Below are 11,796 nucleotides of genomic sequence, written 5' to 3'. Positions count from 1 at the left end.
TATATATATATATATATATATATATATATATATTGCAAGACGGTCTCATTCTGTTTCCCAGGCTGGAGTGCACTGGCACAATCATAGCTCACTGCAGCCTGGAACTCCTGGGCTCAACTGATCCTCCTGCCTCAGCCTCCCAAGTAGCTGCAGTAATAGAAGTGCATACCACCATGCCCAGTTAATTTTTTTATACATTCTTGTACAGACAGCGTCTCACTTGGTATACTGCCCAGGCTAGGCCAGAACTCCTGGTATCAAGTGATCCTCTCACCTCAACCTCCCAAAGTGTGGGGGTTACAGGTGTGAGCTACTATACCCAGCCCAATGACTATTTCTTTGTTTGTTTGCTTTTTTGTTTGTTTGAGACAGAGTCTTGCTCTGTCACCCAGGCTGGAGTGCAGTGGCGCCATATCAGCTCACTGCAACCTCTGCCTCCCAGGTTCAAGTGATTCTCCTCCCTCAGCCTCCCAAGTAGCTGAGACTACAGGCACATGCCACCATGCCCGGCTAATTTTCGTATTTTTTTTCTTGGAGATGGTGTCTCACTCTGTCACCCAGGCTGGAGTGCAACCTCACTCCTCCTGGGTTAAGCAATTCCACCTCAGCCTCCCGACTAGCTGGGACTACAGGTGCACACTCCCACACCTGGCTAATTTTTTTGTATTTTTAGTAGAGATGGAGTTTCACCGTGTTGCCCAGGCTGGTTTCGAACTCCTGAGCTCCAGCAATCCACCTGCCATGGCCTCCCAAAATGCTAGGATTATTACAGGCATGAGCCACCGTGCCCCACCTAATTTTTGTATTTTTATAGAGACGGGGGTTCATCATGTTGGCCAGGCTGGTCTCGAACTCCTGACCTCAGGTGATCCACGCACCTTGGCCTCCCACAAAGTGTTGGGATTATAGGCATGAGCTACTGCACCCAGCCCTAAGAACTGTTTGAAGAGGAAGCATAAGAATTAACTATGAGGCTTCATGGTAAACATTTGATTCATAAGAAGATCCAGAGGCCAGGCATGGTGGCTTACACCTGTAATCCCAGCACTTTGGGAGGCCGAGGTGGGTATCTCACCTGAAGTCAGGAGTTCAAGACCAGCCTGGCCAACATGGTGAAATCCCATCTCTATTAAAAATACAAAAATTAGCCAGGCGAGGTGGTGCATGCCTGTAATCCCAGCTACTCAGGAGGCTGAGACAAGAGAATCGCTTGAACCCGGGAGGCAGAAGTTGCAGTGAGCCGAGATCATGCCACTGCACTCCAGCCTGGGTGACAGAGCAAGACACTATCTCAAATAATAATAATAATAATAATAATAATAATACAGAGAGGTCAAATAAGGTACAGCACCCTGTTCCATTTTCCCTACCCAACCCCAAATCTGTGTCAGGAAGTACCAGAGATAGAATCCTTGAAGGGTGGGTACTCATATTTTATATCCATAAACCAACACCCCCTGTTTTTCCCCACATTGCCTCCCCAGCCATAAGTAGCAGGAAACTTCCCCATTTGGTTAACCGAGTTACCCTTTTGCTATCTGCAAAGCCGTGCCCATTCTTCCTAACAGTGATGGTGTATGATTATAAATTTCCATTAATCAGCAAAGTCAGTTGGAGTTTTATATCCCCCACTCCAGGGTAGAAGCTTCATGCTGAAGACAGAATTTAAAAGACCATTTTGATGTCTTATTGCTTCCACTATTTTTCAAAAATAACAATTGCCCAGAATGTACCAGCTTCCAGCTGTTATCTTTTAGTCTGGTTCACAGGCCATGCTGCATTAAAAATTCAAGTTCGGTAAAGATGCCTTCATGGCATTGTCTCACTTCTGTATTTTAACAAGGATAAAATATGAAATTTGAGCTGGAAGCAATATTACGATTTTGATATCAGTGACTCTGCACATGTGGTTTTACCTCCCACGTTTCTCCTTCCCCTCCAGAGGAAGTTTTCTTAAAGATTTTTCAGCAGGCAGATTTATTACTCGTCGTGATTTGGGGATTATCTGTTGGACAGTTTTGCTATTTTTTTTCTGATACCAGAAACTAAAAAGAGCAGATCATTTGGCTTTCAGGGACACATACTACATGGTAATCACTCCCACACTGTGAATACAATCTGCAGTAACACAAATGTAATTCCTGTCACTAATGGAAAGACTCCCTTTTCATGGAGCTTATGTAGAAATATCAGATTGTTCTGAATGTCTTTTGAGGCTATTTTCCACCGGATGCTTTTTTGGATGTGAGAGGATTAGTGGGATTCTCTAGTCCAATAAACTGTTATCTCCAAAGAATATTTCTGATGGGACATTACAATAACATGCAGTCATGTTTTAATTTTAATACACAGGGCGTTCTGAAAAGCACGTTCTGTCACATGGAGACAGATGTTTCTCCCTTCAAACATTGCCAGACACAATTTGACCCCTTTATAATCATGTTTCAATTACCTGCTTTTTTCTCTCTCTCTCTCTTTCCCTTCACTCTCCCCTCATCTTTTTCTCTATTCTGTTCCTCCCTCAGATTCTCTCTTTCCTGCCAACTTTTCATTTCATCCTATTTTACAGTTCTCTTCATATTTTCCATTCCTCCTTTTAAAAAATCTTCCGTCAAAGGCTTAGACTGCCAATAAGAACCTAGCATTCCTTGATCATATCGAAAGTAGGATATGAAATAATAGACTAGTGCTACACTGTCATAATCATCTTTATTTCTCTTGTAGGACATTGCCTTGCTGTGGTTCTGCACCAGTTGCTGTGTCTGGATATGAAATAGTTCCAGCGAGATGCTGGTTAAAATGCTAAGCACAAGCAAAGCTTTATGAAGCACATAATATTCTTACAAGTTTGAGAAAAATATCCATCCATTCAGAGAACAAATGGTTTTGAAACTCTATGCAAACTCTAATTACCACGCATGTTTACTTTTCATTATAGTAGATTCTTAGAGGACTTTTACTTCACAGCATTTTATACCTGAGTTATTGTTGTTATTGAAAGAAAATTGAAATAAACTATTCACAATCTTTTACCATATACCATTTTAACTATTTAACACTGTTTCTCCCTGAAGACATTACACGTTTTTGGATTATTACTGTGTTAGTTTGCTTCTCGGCCAGTCCCTCTCTCAAAGTCCTGAAGAGTGAGATCTTGATCCAGAGAAATCAAATCTTTAAAGATAAACTCAATAAAATCGTGTCGCTTTGCTCAAAGAAAGAGCAGATGAAATATCTTACTGAGAGTTATCAACTAAGAAAATTTTTATTGAGAATCTACCTGGTTCTTTTGAGGCCCATGTCTTTGTAGTCTTCTGTCACAATCAGAGGTCCAGCTCCTCTGAAGCTGCCATGCTGTGATGTCCAGACCACATGGAGAGGACGTGTGACCTTGCTCCAGTCAATAGCTGAGGTCCCAGGCAACAGCTCGCATCAACTGCCAGACAGGAGTGAAGACTCCGCCAGAGAACTTCAGCCTCCAGCCATTGATCATTCATGGCCTTCAAGCCCTTCCCAGCTGAGGCACAAGACATTGTGGACTGCAGTGCACTAGCTGAATTCCTGACCCACAGAATCTATGGGCATAATAAAGGGATTGCTGTATGCCACTAGGTTTTGGGGTGCCTTGTTATATGGCAACAGTAACTGGGACTGATTTTGGTACCAGGACTGGGGTGCTACCATGACCGAAAAAAAGCTAAAACATTGTAGCATTGGCTTTGGGACCAGGCAGCCTTGAGGAGACTGTCAATGAAGGATTAAAGGATCCTGAAAAGAATTTTAGTGAAAGCTGGAAGAGAATCAATGATAACGCTGGCAGAAGTCTCAGGGCCTTGAAGATGCCCCTGTCTTTCTTCCCAGAGGTAACTGACTTTGCTACTTGCATTTCCACACAGTATTTATACTATTATTACATATAAGTATCAAAAATAATTTAGGCCAGGCACAGTGGCTCACGCTCGTTATCCCAGCACTTTGAGAGGCCAAGGCAGCAGATCTGAGGTCAGGAGTTTGAGACCAGCCTGGCCAACATGGCGAAACCCCATCTCTACTAAAAATACAAAACTTAGCTGGGCATGGTGGCGGGTACCTGTAATCCCAGCTACTTGGGAGGCTGAGGCAGGAAAATTGCTTGAACCTGGGAGGTGGAGGTTACAGTGAGCCAAGATAGCACCATTGCACTCCAGCCTGCGCAGCAAGAGCAAAACTGTCTCGAAATAATAATAATAATAATGAAAATAATAATATAGATTGTTTTGCTTTATTTTGAACTCTATATAAGTGTTATACACAATGTTTGACATTTTGCAACTAGCTTCTTACACTCAACATTCTCTTTTTGGAGTTATCCATGTTTTGTAAACTTCAGTTCCTCTTTATGCATTTGTATTGCTGTATAGTATTCCACTATATGCATATCTGAGAATTTAGTTATGCAATCTATGAAGAGGGAATGGCCATTTGGATTTTCCCCAGTGCTTTGCTATAAACAGTTTTATGCTTATCCTTGTACATATGTGCAAACGTTTATCTAGGTCATATACATAAGAAGTGGAACTGCTAAGTTGAAGAATATTCATATTTCAACTTTACTAGGTATTGCTAAATTACTCTCCAATGTGGATTTGTGCAAATTTACAGGTCTACCTGCATGAGAATTTTCATTTTTCCCCATCCTCATTGACATTTGGGCTTTCTCATTGTGAAATATTTGTTCTGCCCTTTTTTTCCTATTAGATTTGTTCATTTTCCATGATATGTACCTATACATACATACATACATATATATCTAAAATGAATTGTATATCTTTCTTAAATACTATAATTACATACTTTATATATTTAAATTTTTATGTGTATCTCTTATATATGGGCATATTTATATCTATATTTATATATCTTAAGTACTAATCTTTTGCCAGTTGTATGAGAATACTTTATTACAAGCTTTGGCTTATCTTTTGCTTTATGATGATTTTAATATAAGTACATTTAAAATTTTAAAGCAATCAAATATGTCAGTCTTTTCCATTTTGTTTAAGAAACCCTTTTTTTATTTAGAAGTGACAGAATGTTCCCCTGTATTTTCTTCAAAAGCTTAAAGTTATATGTTTCATATTCGGTCTTTAATATATTTAGGATTTTGTGGTGTCAGACAGGAAATTTAAATTTATTTTAGTCCACATGGACAATCAATTATCACAGCATCTTTATTATAAAATGTATTCTTCGCCTATAAGTTATAAGGCTACTTTTATCCCTTTATCATATTTCAATGTATGTTTAGGTCATTTTCTGGGTTCCCTACTGCATAACATCAAACTTTGCATTTAACTATATTGCTAAACTCTCATATTAATCTGGATAAATTGCCTAATGTTTCTTTTATTATCTATGATAACATTTTAACTGAAAATAAGGACAATATTTTTTCTTTCTTTTACCTCTTGTTTCTTTTCTAACTGTACAGTTGGAACCTCCAAGGGCAGTGCTGACTAAAAGTGGTGATGTGGGGGCGGTCTCTGTCTTCCCGACCTCTAAGTCTAACTGTTCTGCATGATGTTTTCATAGGTTTTGGATGGATGTAATTTATCATGGCAAGACAGTTCTCTTCCACTTTTAGTTTGCAAGGAATTTTTACAATAAAGGAATGAGTTTTGAATTTTATTTAATACTTTTTCCATATCCTTGGGATAATTACAGTATTTTTCTTCTTTAATCTACGAAAGGGCAGGAATTTTGTCTTGTTCGGTATTTAACCTCTCATGCCTACTAACACTACTGGTCCATAGTAGCTACTCAGCAAAGTCTGGTTGCATAAATAATTTTTTTAAAAACATGAAAACCTGTACTTTCATGGCTGGCAATGGGGGGAAAATGTCCTTACAGGGATACAGAGGTGAACTATGCTGCTAATTTCTAGCCTAAATGCACTCTCCTCTTCTGACCTCTCACTCTTTCAGGATCAGAGAGGCCTCAGGGAGGACAGCGGACCTGCTCTAACATTGGTCCCAAATAGTTGAATCTAGAGGAGAGAGAGAAAGCTGCCTTTCACTGTAGCACTGTCGGGCATGAAATACGTATTACTCTTAATTCCCTGCAGTGTCGTTACAAAGAGATTTTTTTTTTTTTTGAGACAGAGTCTCGCTCTGTCGCCCAGGCTGGAGTGCAGTGGCCGGATCTCAGCTCACTGCAAGCTCCGCCTCCCGGGTTTACGCCATTCTCCTGCCTCAGCCTCCGAAGTAGCTGGGACTACAGGCGCCCGCCACCTCGCCCGGCTAGGTTTTGGATTTTTTTAGTAGAGACGGGGTTTCACCATGTTAGCCAGGATGGTCTCGATCTCCTGACCTCGTGATCCGCCCATCTCGGCCTCCCAAAGTGCTGGGATTACAGGCTTGAGCCACCGTGCCCGGCCTACAAAGAGATTTTTAAACCTTGACCATGTGCCTGTGTAAGAAATTTGCAGTATAATAAGTGACTTGCAATAACAGCCTCCTTCTCTCCATCCTCCTGGAGACTTCTTGTGACAGAGACTTTATCTTGGAACCTTGGTATGGCTTTCTGCATGGCAGTTGCTTTCTGAAATCCTTTGCGCGATTTTATGTGCACATCCCGGCATTTCCATTGTCAACATTCTATGCCACAGGATGCTAAAAAGGACCTTTTCCTACTCCTCGTGATTTACTGAAAACCATGTGATATTTAGACTTTATCTTTCTTAGACAGTTTGTCATCATTGTTTTCCTCAGTTTTTGATACCATTCTGATTCTGTCCAACATCTGTTAGCAAACGTCAGTTGGATTCTCATTTCTCTATAAGTATAGATCTATTTTTTCCTCCCTGTTTCTCTTTCTCAAGGCTTTTATGATCATGTCTTTATCCCTTGTGTCCTGGGATTTCATATGATGTTTCTAGACATGGGTCTTTTTCATCTATATGGCTTTCCATTGAGAAATTTGTGTCTTTCATGTGCTTGGGGGTTTTTCTGGTGTCATTTTCTTGATAAAGTATTTGTTTTCTTGGCAATCTCTTCTTCCTTTTATGTCATTATTTTAAACTGACACACAGTAATTGTACGTATTTACAGGGTACATGTGATCTTTTGGTTTTTGAGATGGAGTCTGCCTCTGTTGCCCAGGCTGGAGTACAGTGGCACGATCTCTGCTTGCTGCAACCTCTGCCTCCCAGGTTCAAGTGATTCTTCTGCCTCAGCCTCCCAAGTAGCTGGGACTACAGAAGTGCATCACCATGCCTGGCTAATTTTTGTATTTTTACTAGAGACGGGATTTCACCATGTTGGCCAGGCTGGTCTCGAACTTCTGACCTCAGGTGATCCACCCGCCTTGGCTTTCCAAAATGCTGGGATTACAGACATAAGCCACCGCCCCCAGTTGATATTTCAATACATGTATACAATGTGTAATAAGCCAATCAGAGTAATTAGCATATCCATCACCTCAAACATTTATTGTTTCTTTGTGTTGGGAACATTCAAAATCTGCTCTTCTAGCTATTTGAAAATATGTAATAGATGTAGTTTGTAAGAGCTACCCTGTAGCATTTTGGGGCGGTAGGACTTATTTCTCTTATCTAGCTGCACTTTTGTATCCACTCATCAACACTTGGCTTTTAATAGCAGGGTCTTGGGCCATCTTCACACTTTTTTTGAGACAGAGTCTCGCACTGTCCCCCGGGCTGGAGTGCAGTGGCTCGATCTCAGCTCACTGCAACCTCCACCTCCTGGGTTCAAGCAAATCTCCTGACTCAGCCTCCTGAGTAGCTGGGATTACAGGCACCCACCACCGTGCCCAGCTAATGTTTTGTATTTTAAAATACAAATTCTGCTGCTCTCAAATTCCTGACCTCGTGATCCACCTGCCTTGGCCTCCCAAAGTGCTGGGATTACAGGTGTGAGCCACCGCCCCCTGCCCACATCTCTTAATCGTTTCTCTTATGTGTCCCACCTCTTGATAATTTGGGTTTACTTTCTGTTAGATGACTTTGATTTTACCTTCCAATCCTCATACTAAATTGTTCTTATTTTGGCACTCGTATTTGTTAAATTCTAAAACCTTTCACCTTCTGATTGCATTTCTTCGTCGTTTGTGGATACAGTAACTTTTTGAATCCCTGGGAATTATACTTGTTTTGGTTACTTTCTGAGCCTTCCATGAACTCATTTATTCCAATGTCCTTTTTTCCCCTATTTGTTTGTTTTGGTCCTGTTATGCTCTTGACTTCTTGAATATCTTGTAGTCTTTAGTCATCTGGCGTTCCTGTCCTTCTGAAGAATGAAACAAGAGAAATGCTGACAGCAGCCTTGTGCACGTGGCAGGCCTGTGGACAGTGTCATAACCTCAGGGGCCTGAATGCCAAGGGCTCTTCCCAAGGATGCAGCACTCCCAGGCCATACCCCTTCCTCATGGGCCTAAGAGAAAGGTGAACCTCATTCTGCCTGCGGTTGGGTTCGCTCAGAAGCACATTCTGAGGCAAGGCTTTAGGATGATGAGAACACTTTATTGAAGAAGTGCTCCCAAGAGAAACCTGTTTGAGAGTGAGGGGTACAAGTCAGGAAGGAGGAAGAGGCCAAGCACAGGTGAGCTTTCTGGTGAAGCACTAGGCTCGGCCTGAGTTCATGGGGAGCTCTGGAGGGCAAATGACATCTCAGAGTTTGTCCTGCATCAAGATAAGGGAGCTGGGCTTTTGTACCACCCACAAAACATCTACTGGCTGCCCTGGGGGAGGAAGGAAGACATAAACGGCATACGGGGTAAGGCTGCTCTAGCACCCAGTGTGGACTTTCTAAAGTTACAGGTATGGCTCATGGTAGCAAAGCTGGCAGAAGCAGGGTTTTGGGAGCTGCAGCCACAGACAGGACCTAAGGGGACCTGGGCAGAGTGAGCTCCAAGAGTATGTGTACCAGGCCCCCACCTGCAGCATCCACCATTCTGTGTGTTTTTTCTCAAGCTCTGGAGATTCATTTCCTCATTTATAAGTCAGGCACAAGGGTGATATTATAAGAATTAGTGCATCTGTGTCACATAGTGAAAAAAAGAATGATCGAAATGGCTGCCTTCAGTATCCTCTTTGGGGGAAAGCATCTTTGAAAACATTCACAGAAAAGCCCACAAGATGGGTAAGACCCTGAGAATGCCTATGTCAGCAGACTCCAAACCACTGGAGGAGAAAGGAAGGGGCTCTGCAGAAGAAAGGGGGAATGATTTGATATTTTGTTATTAAAAGGAACTGAACACCAAGGATGTTTACAGCAGCTTTATTTGTAATTGCCAAACTTAGAAGCAACCAAGAAGGCCTGTTGTAAATGAATGGATAAGCTGCAGTCCATCCAGACAAATAAAATATTATCTAGCAATAAAAAGAAATGAGCCATCAAGCCACAAAAAGAGATGGAGGAAGCATCATTGCATAGCATTTACTGAAAGAAACCAATCTGAAAAGGCAATATGCTGTGTGATTCTAACTATTTAACACCCTGGGAAAAGCAAAACTATGGAGAGGGTCAAAAGAGCAGGGGTTGTCAAAGTTGCAGGGAGGAAGGAATGAATAGGCAGAGTACTACTATTTTTAGAGCAGTGCAATGATTGCGTGATTCTGTAATGGTAGATACAGGTCATTATACATTTGTCCAAACCCATTGAATGTACAGCAACAAGAGTGAACCCTAATGTAAATTGGGTTCACTATGAATTTTGGGTGATAATGATGTGTCAGTGTAGATGTATCTACTGTAACAAATGGACCACTCTGGTTGAGATGTTGATAATGGGAGAGATTGTGTGTGGGTGGGGGAGGCGGGGACATGAGGTACGTGGGAAATCTCTGTACTTTCTGCTTAATTTTTCTGTGATGGGCAGTGTAAGTTGAGAATTTGAAGAGCACTTGGAGAGGGCTTTGGGAATTTCAAGGCAGTGTTGTCGAACTCTTCAAGGGGCACTGAGGACCCCTCAGTGTCTTAGGTTGTAGAGCTAAGAACACATTGAACCACAAGGGACGTGCAGATGAAGAGGGGAATCAGCCCCTGGATTAGGAGCTTTGCAGCATGGCTGCGATATTCAAAGAGCGATGCCTACCATCCTTCACTCCAAAACCCGGAGGAGTGACGAGGACATCCATTCACCCTTGCTAGATCCCTAAATGTCAAGGAAACAGGGTTAAGAGGGACCCAGGTACATTCAGCCCCTAACACAGATGTCTACTGTCTCCCCTGGGAAACTGATTAGGTCACCCTGACAGCCTTCTTGATGGTACCATTCCCTTCAGAATCTGCACCATCACAGGCAGAAAAGAGCAAAAGGCCTTGAAAAAAAAAATCTCACTTTTTGTAGCCGGATCCCTTGTAAAAGAAGAGTGGATTGACTGTCAGATAAGCATAATTATTCCAAGAAATAGCTTTAGAATACATTTTGCATTGCAGAGTTGGAAAAATGTTGTTATGTAGATGAAGATGAAATCGGAATGTCCCATATGGGAGCAGGTGGTATGCCTCCTTCTATCTCCACTTAAGGAAGCTGTTTGGTGGGCCTGTGATAAGTGAGAAGGGGAAGGTAGAAGAGAAGAGACTAGAAAAGATTTTGGAAAGATGACTGAAGTTGCACGGACAAAGGTTGGAACTTTGTCCCTCCACCTGCTAACCCGATGCAGGGACTGCTGAGTAATAAGCAAAATCCGGGTCTTTTGTCTCCTGGTTCATTACTATTCTTGCTGCAGCTGGCCTCCTCTCACAGCCACACTCCACAAATTGTGTATCCTTTCTCATTTCTGGCTGTGGCCTTGGGTCTGGCTGCAGAGTGTGTCCCATTGCGATGTTTCCTGCAAAGGGGGGTGAATTGCTCATTCATCCTTTCATTGCAATACTCCAAAGCAGGCTTCCTCCAAAGTAGGGCAGTCATCCGGGGCTTCAGATGATTGTCCTTATCATCACATGCTGTAGCCCTCTACCTGTCACTGGACTTCCTACTGAGCAGAAATAGGATTAGAACTCCTTTTATGTGTGACAAATTGCTTGTACCCCTAAGTTTCTTCCTTCCTTCCTTCCTTCCTTCCTTCCTTCCTTCCTTCCTTCCTTCCTTTCTTTCTTTTGTTCTTTCTTTGTTTTTTGTTTTTTTTTTCTTTGACAGAGTTTTGCTCTTGTTGCTCAGGCTGAAGTGTAATGGTGCCATCTTGGCTCCCCACAACCTCCGCCTTCCAGGTTCAAGCGATTCTCCTACCTCAGCCTCCCAAGTAGCTGGGATTACAGGTATGCACACCATACCTGGCTAATTTTTTGTATTTTTGTAGAGACAGGGTTTCTCCATGTTGGTCAGGCTGGTCTCAAACTCCCAACCTCAGGTGATCCATCCTCCTCAGACTCTCAAAGTGTTGGGATTACAGGCATGAGCCACCATGCCCAGAACCCCTAAATTTCTTTACAGTGATTCCCCTCTCTCCTCTTCCAGCAATATATCTTTGTGGGAGACGGAAGACAGACAAGTATTAAAATGGCCATCCTAGATGCTAAACAGGAACTGGCTTTTCAGAAGTACTACATATTTGCTTGTTGAAATAAAAATCATGAGTAAGAAAGAGGTAAATGAAAGTTTTTTAAGCATTCAACATTTTTCCTTCTTTCTGCTTGAAGCGTACCACACCTCAGGACAGTTTGACACACGACAGGTACCGAACACTAAGACATTCCGGAGCTGTAAGAACGGTTAGGCCACAGTCGGGGAGAGAAAAGATAATCCACCTAAACCCATGGTGATGCTCAGCAACCAGAGGAAGAGCAGGCAGAAAGA

The 11,796-nt window shown here is 42.2% G+C and overlaps 1 long non-coding RNA gene across 2 annotated transcripts in view; it reads left to right on the top strand.

Annotated features, from left to right (window-relative positions):
- The window catches only part of LOC108531512 (uncharacterized), a 77,369-nt gene that overhangs the window by 38,652 nt on the left and 26,921 nt on the right, over window positions 1-11,796 (top strand). Inside the window, exons 4-5 of one of the 2 annotated variants that reach the window (XR_001886176.1) lie at window positions 2,725-3,863; window positions 11,640-11,742. This is a non-coding gene — a long non-coding RNA (uncharacterized LOC108531512). Of the gene's footprint in view, window positions 1-2,724; window positions 3,864-11,639; window positions 11,743-11,796 lie in introns of those variants that run through there. The other variant, XR_001886178.1, reaches the window with a different exon arrangement.

Source organism: Rhinopithecus bieti, unplaced genomic scaffold (assembly GCF_001698545.2).
Source record: "Rhinopithecus bieti isolate Rb0 unplaced genomic scaffold, ASM169854v2 scaffold_9670, whole genome shotgun sequence".
Lineage (NCBI taxonomy): Eukaryota > Metazoa > Chordata > Mammalia > Primates > Cercopithecidae > Rhinopithecus > Rhinopithecus bieti.
The sequence above is the reverse complement of the archived record's forward strand: the minus strand, read 5'-3'. Positions and strand labels throughout refer to the sequence as shown.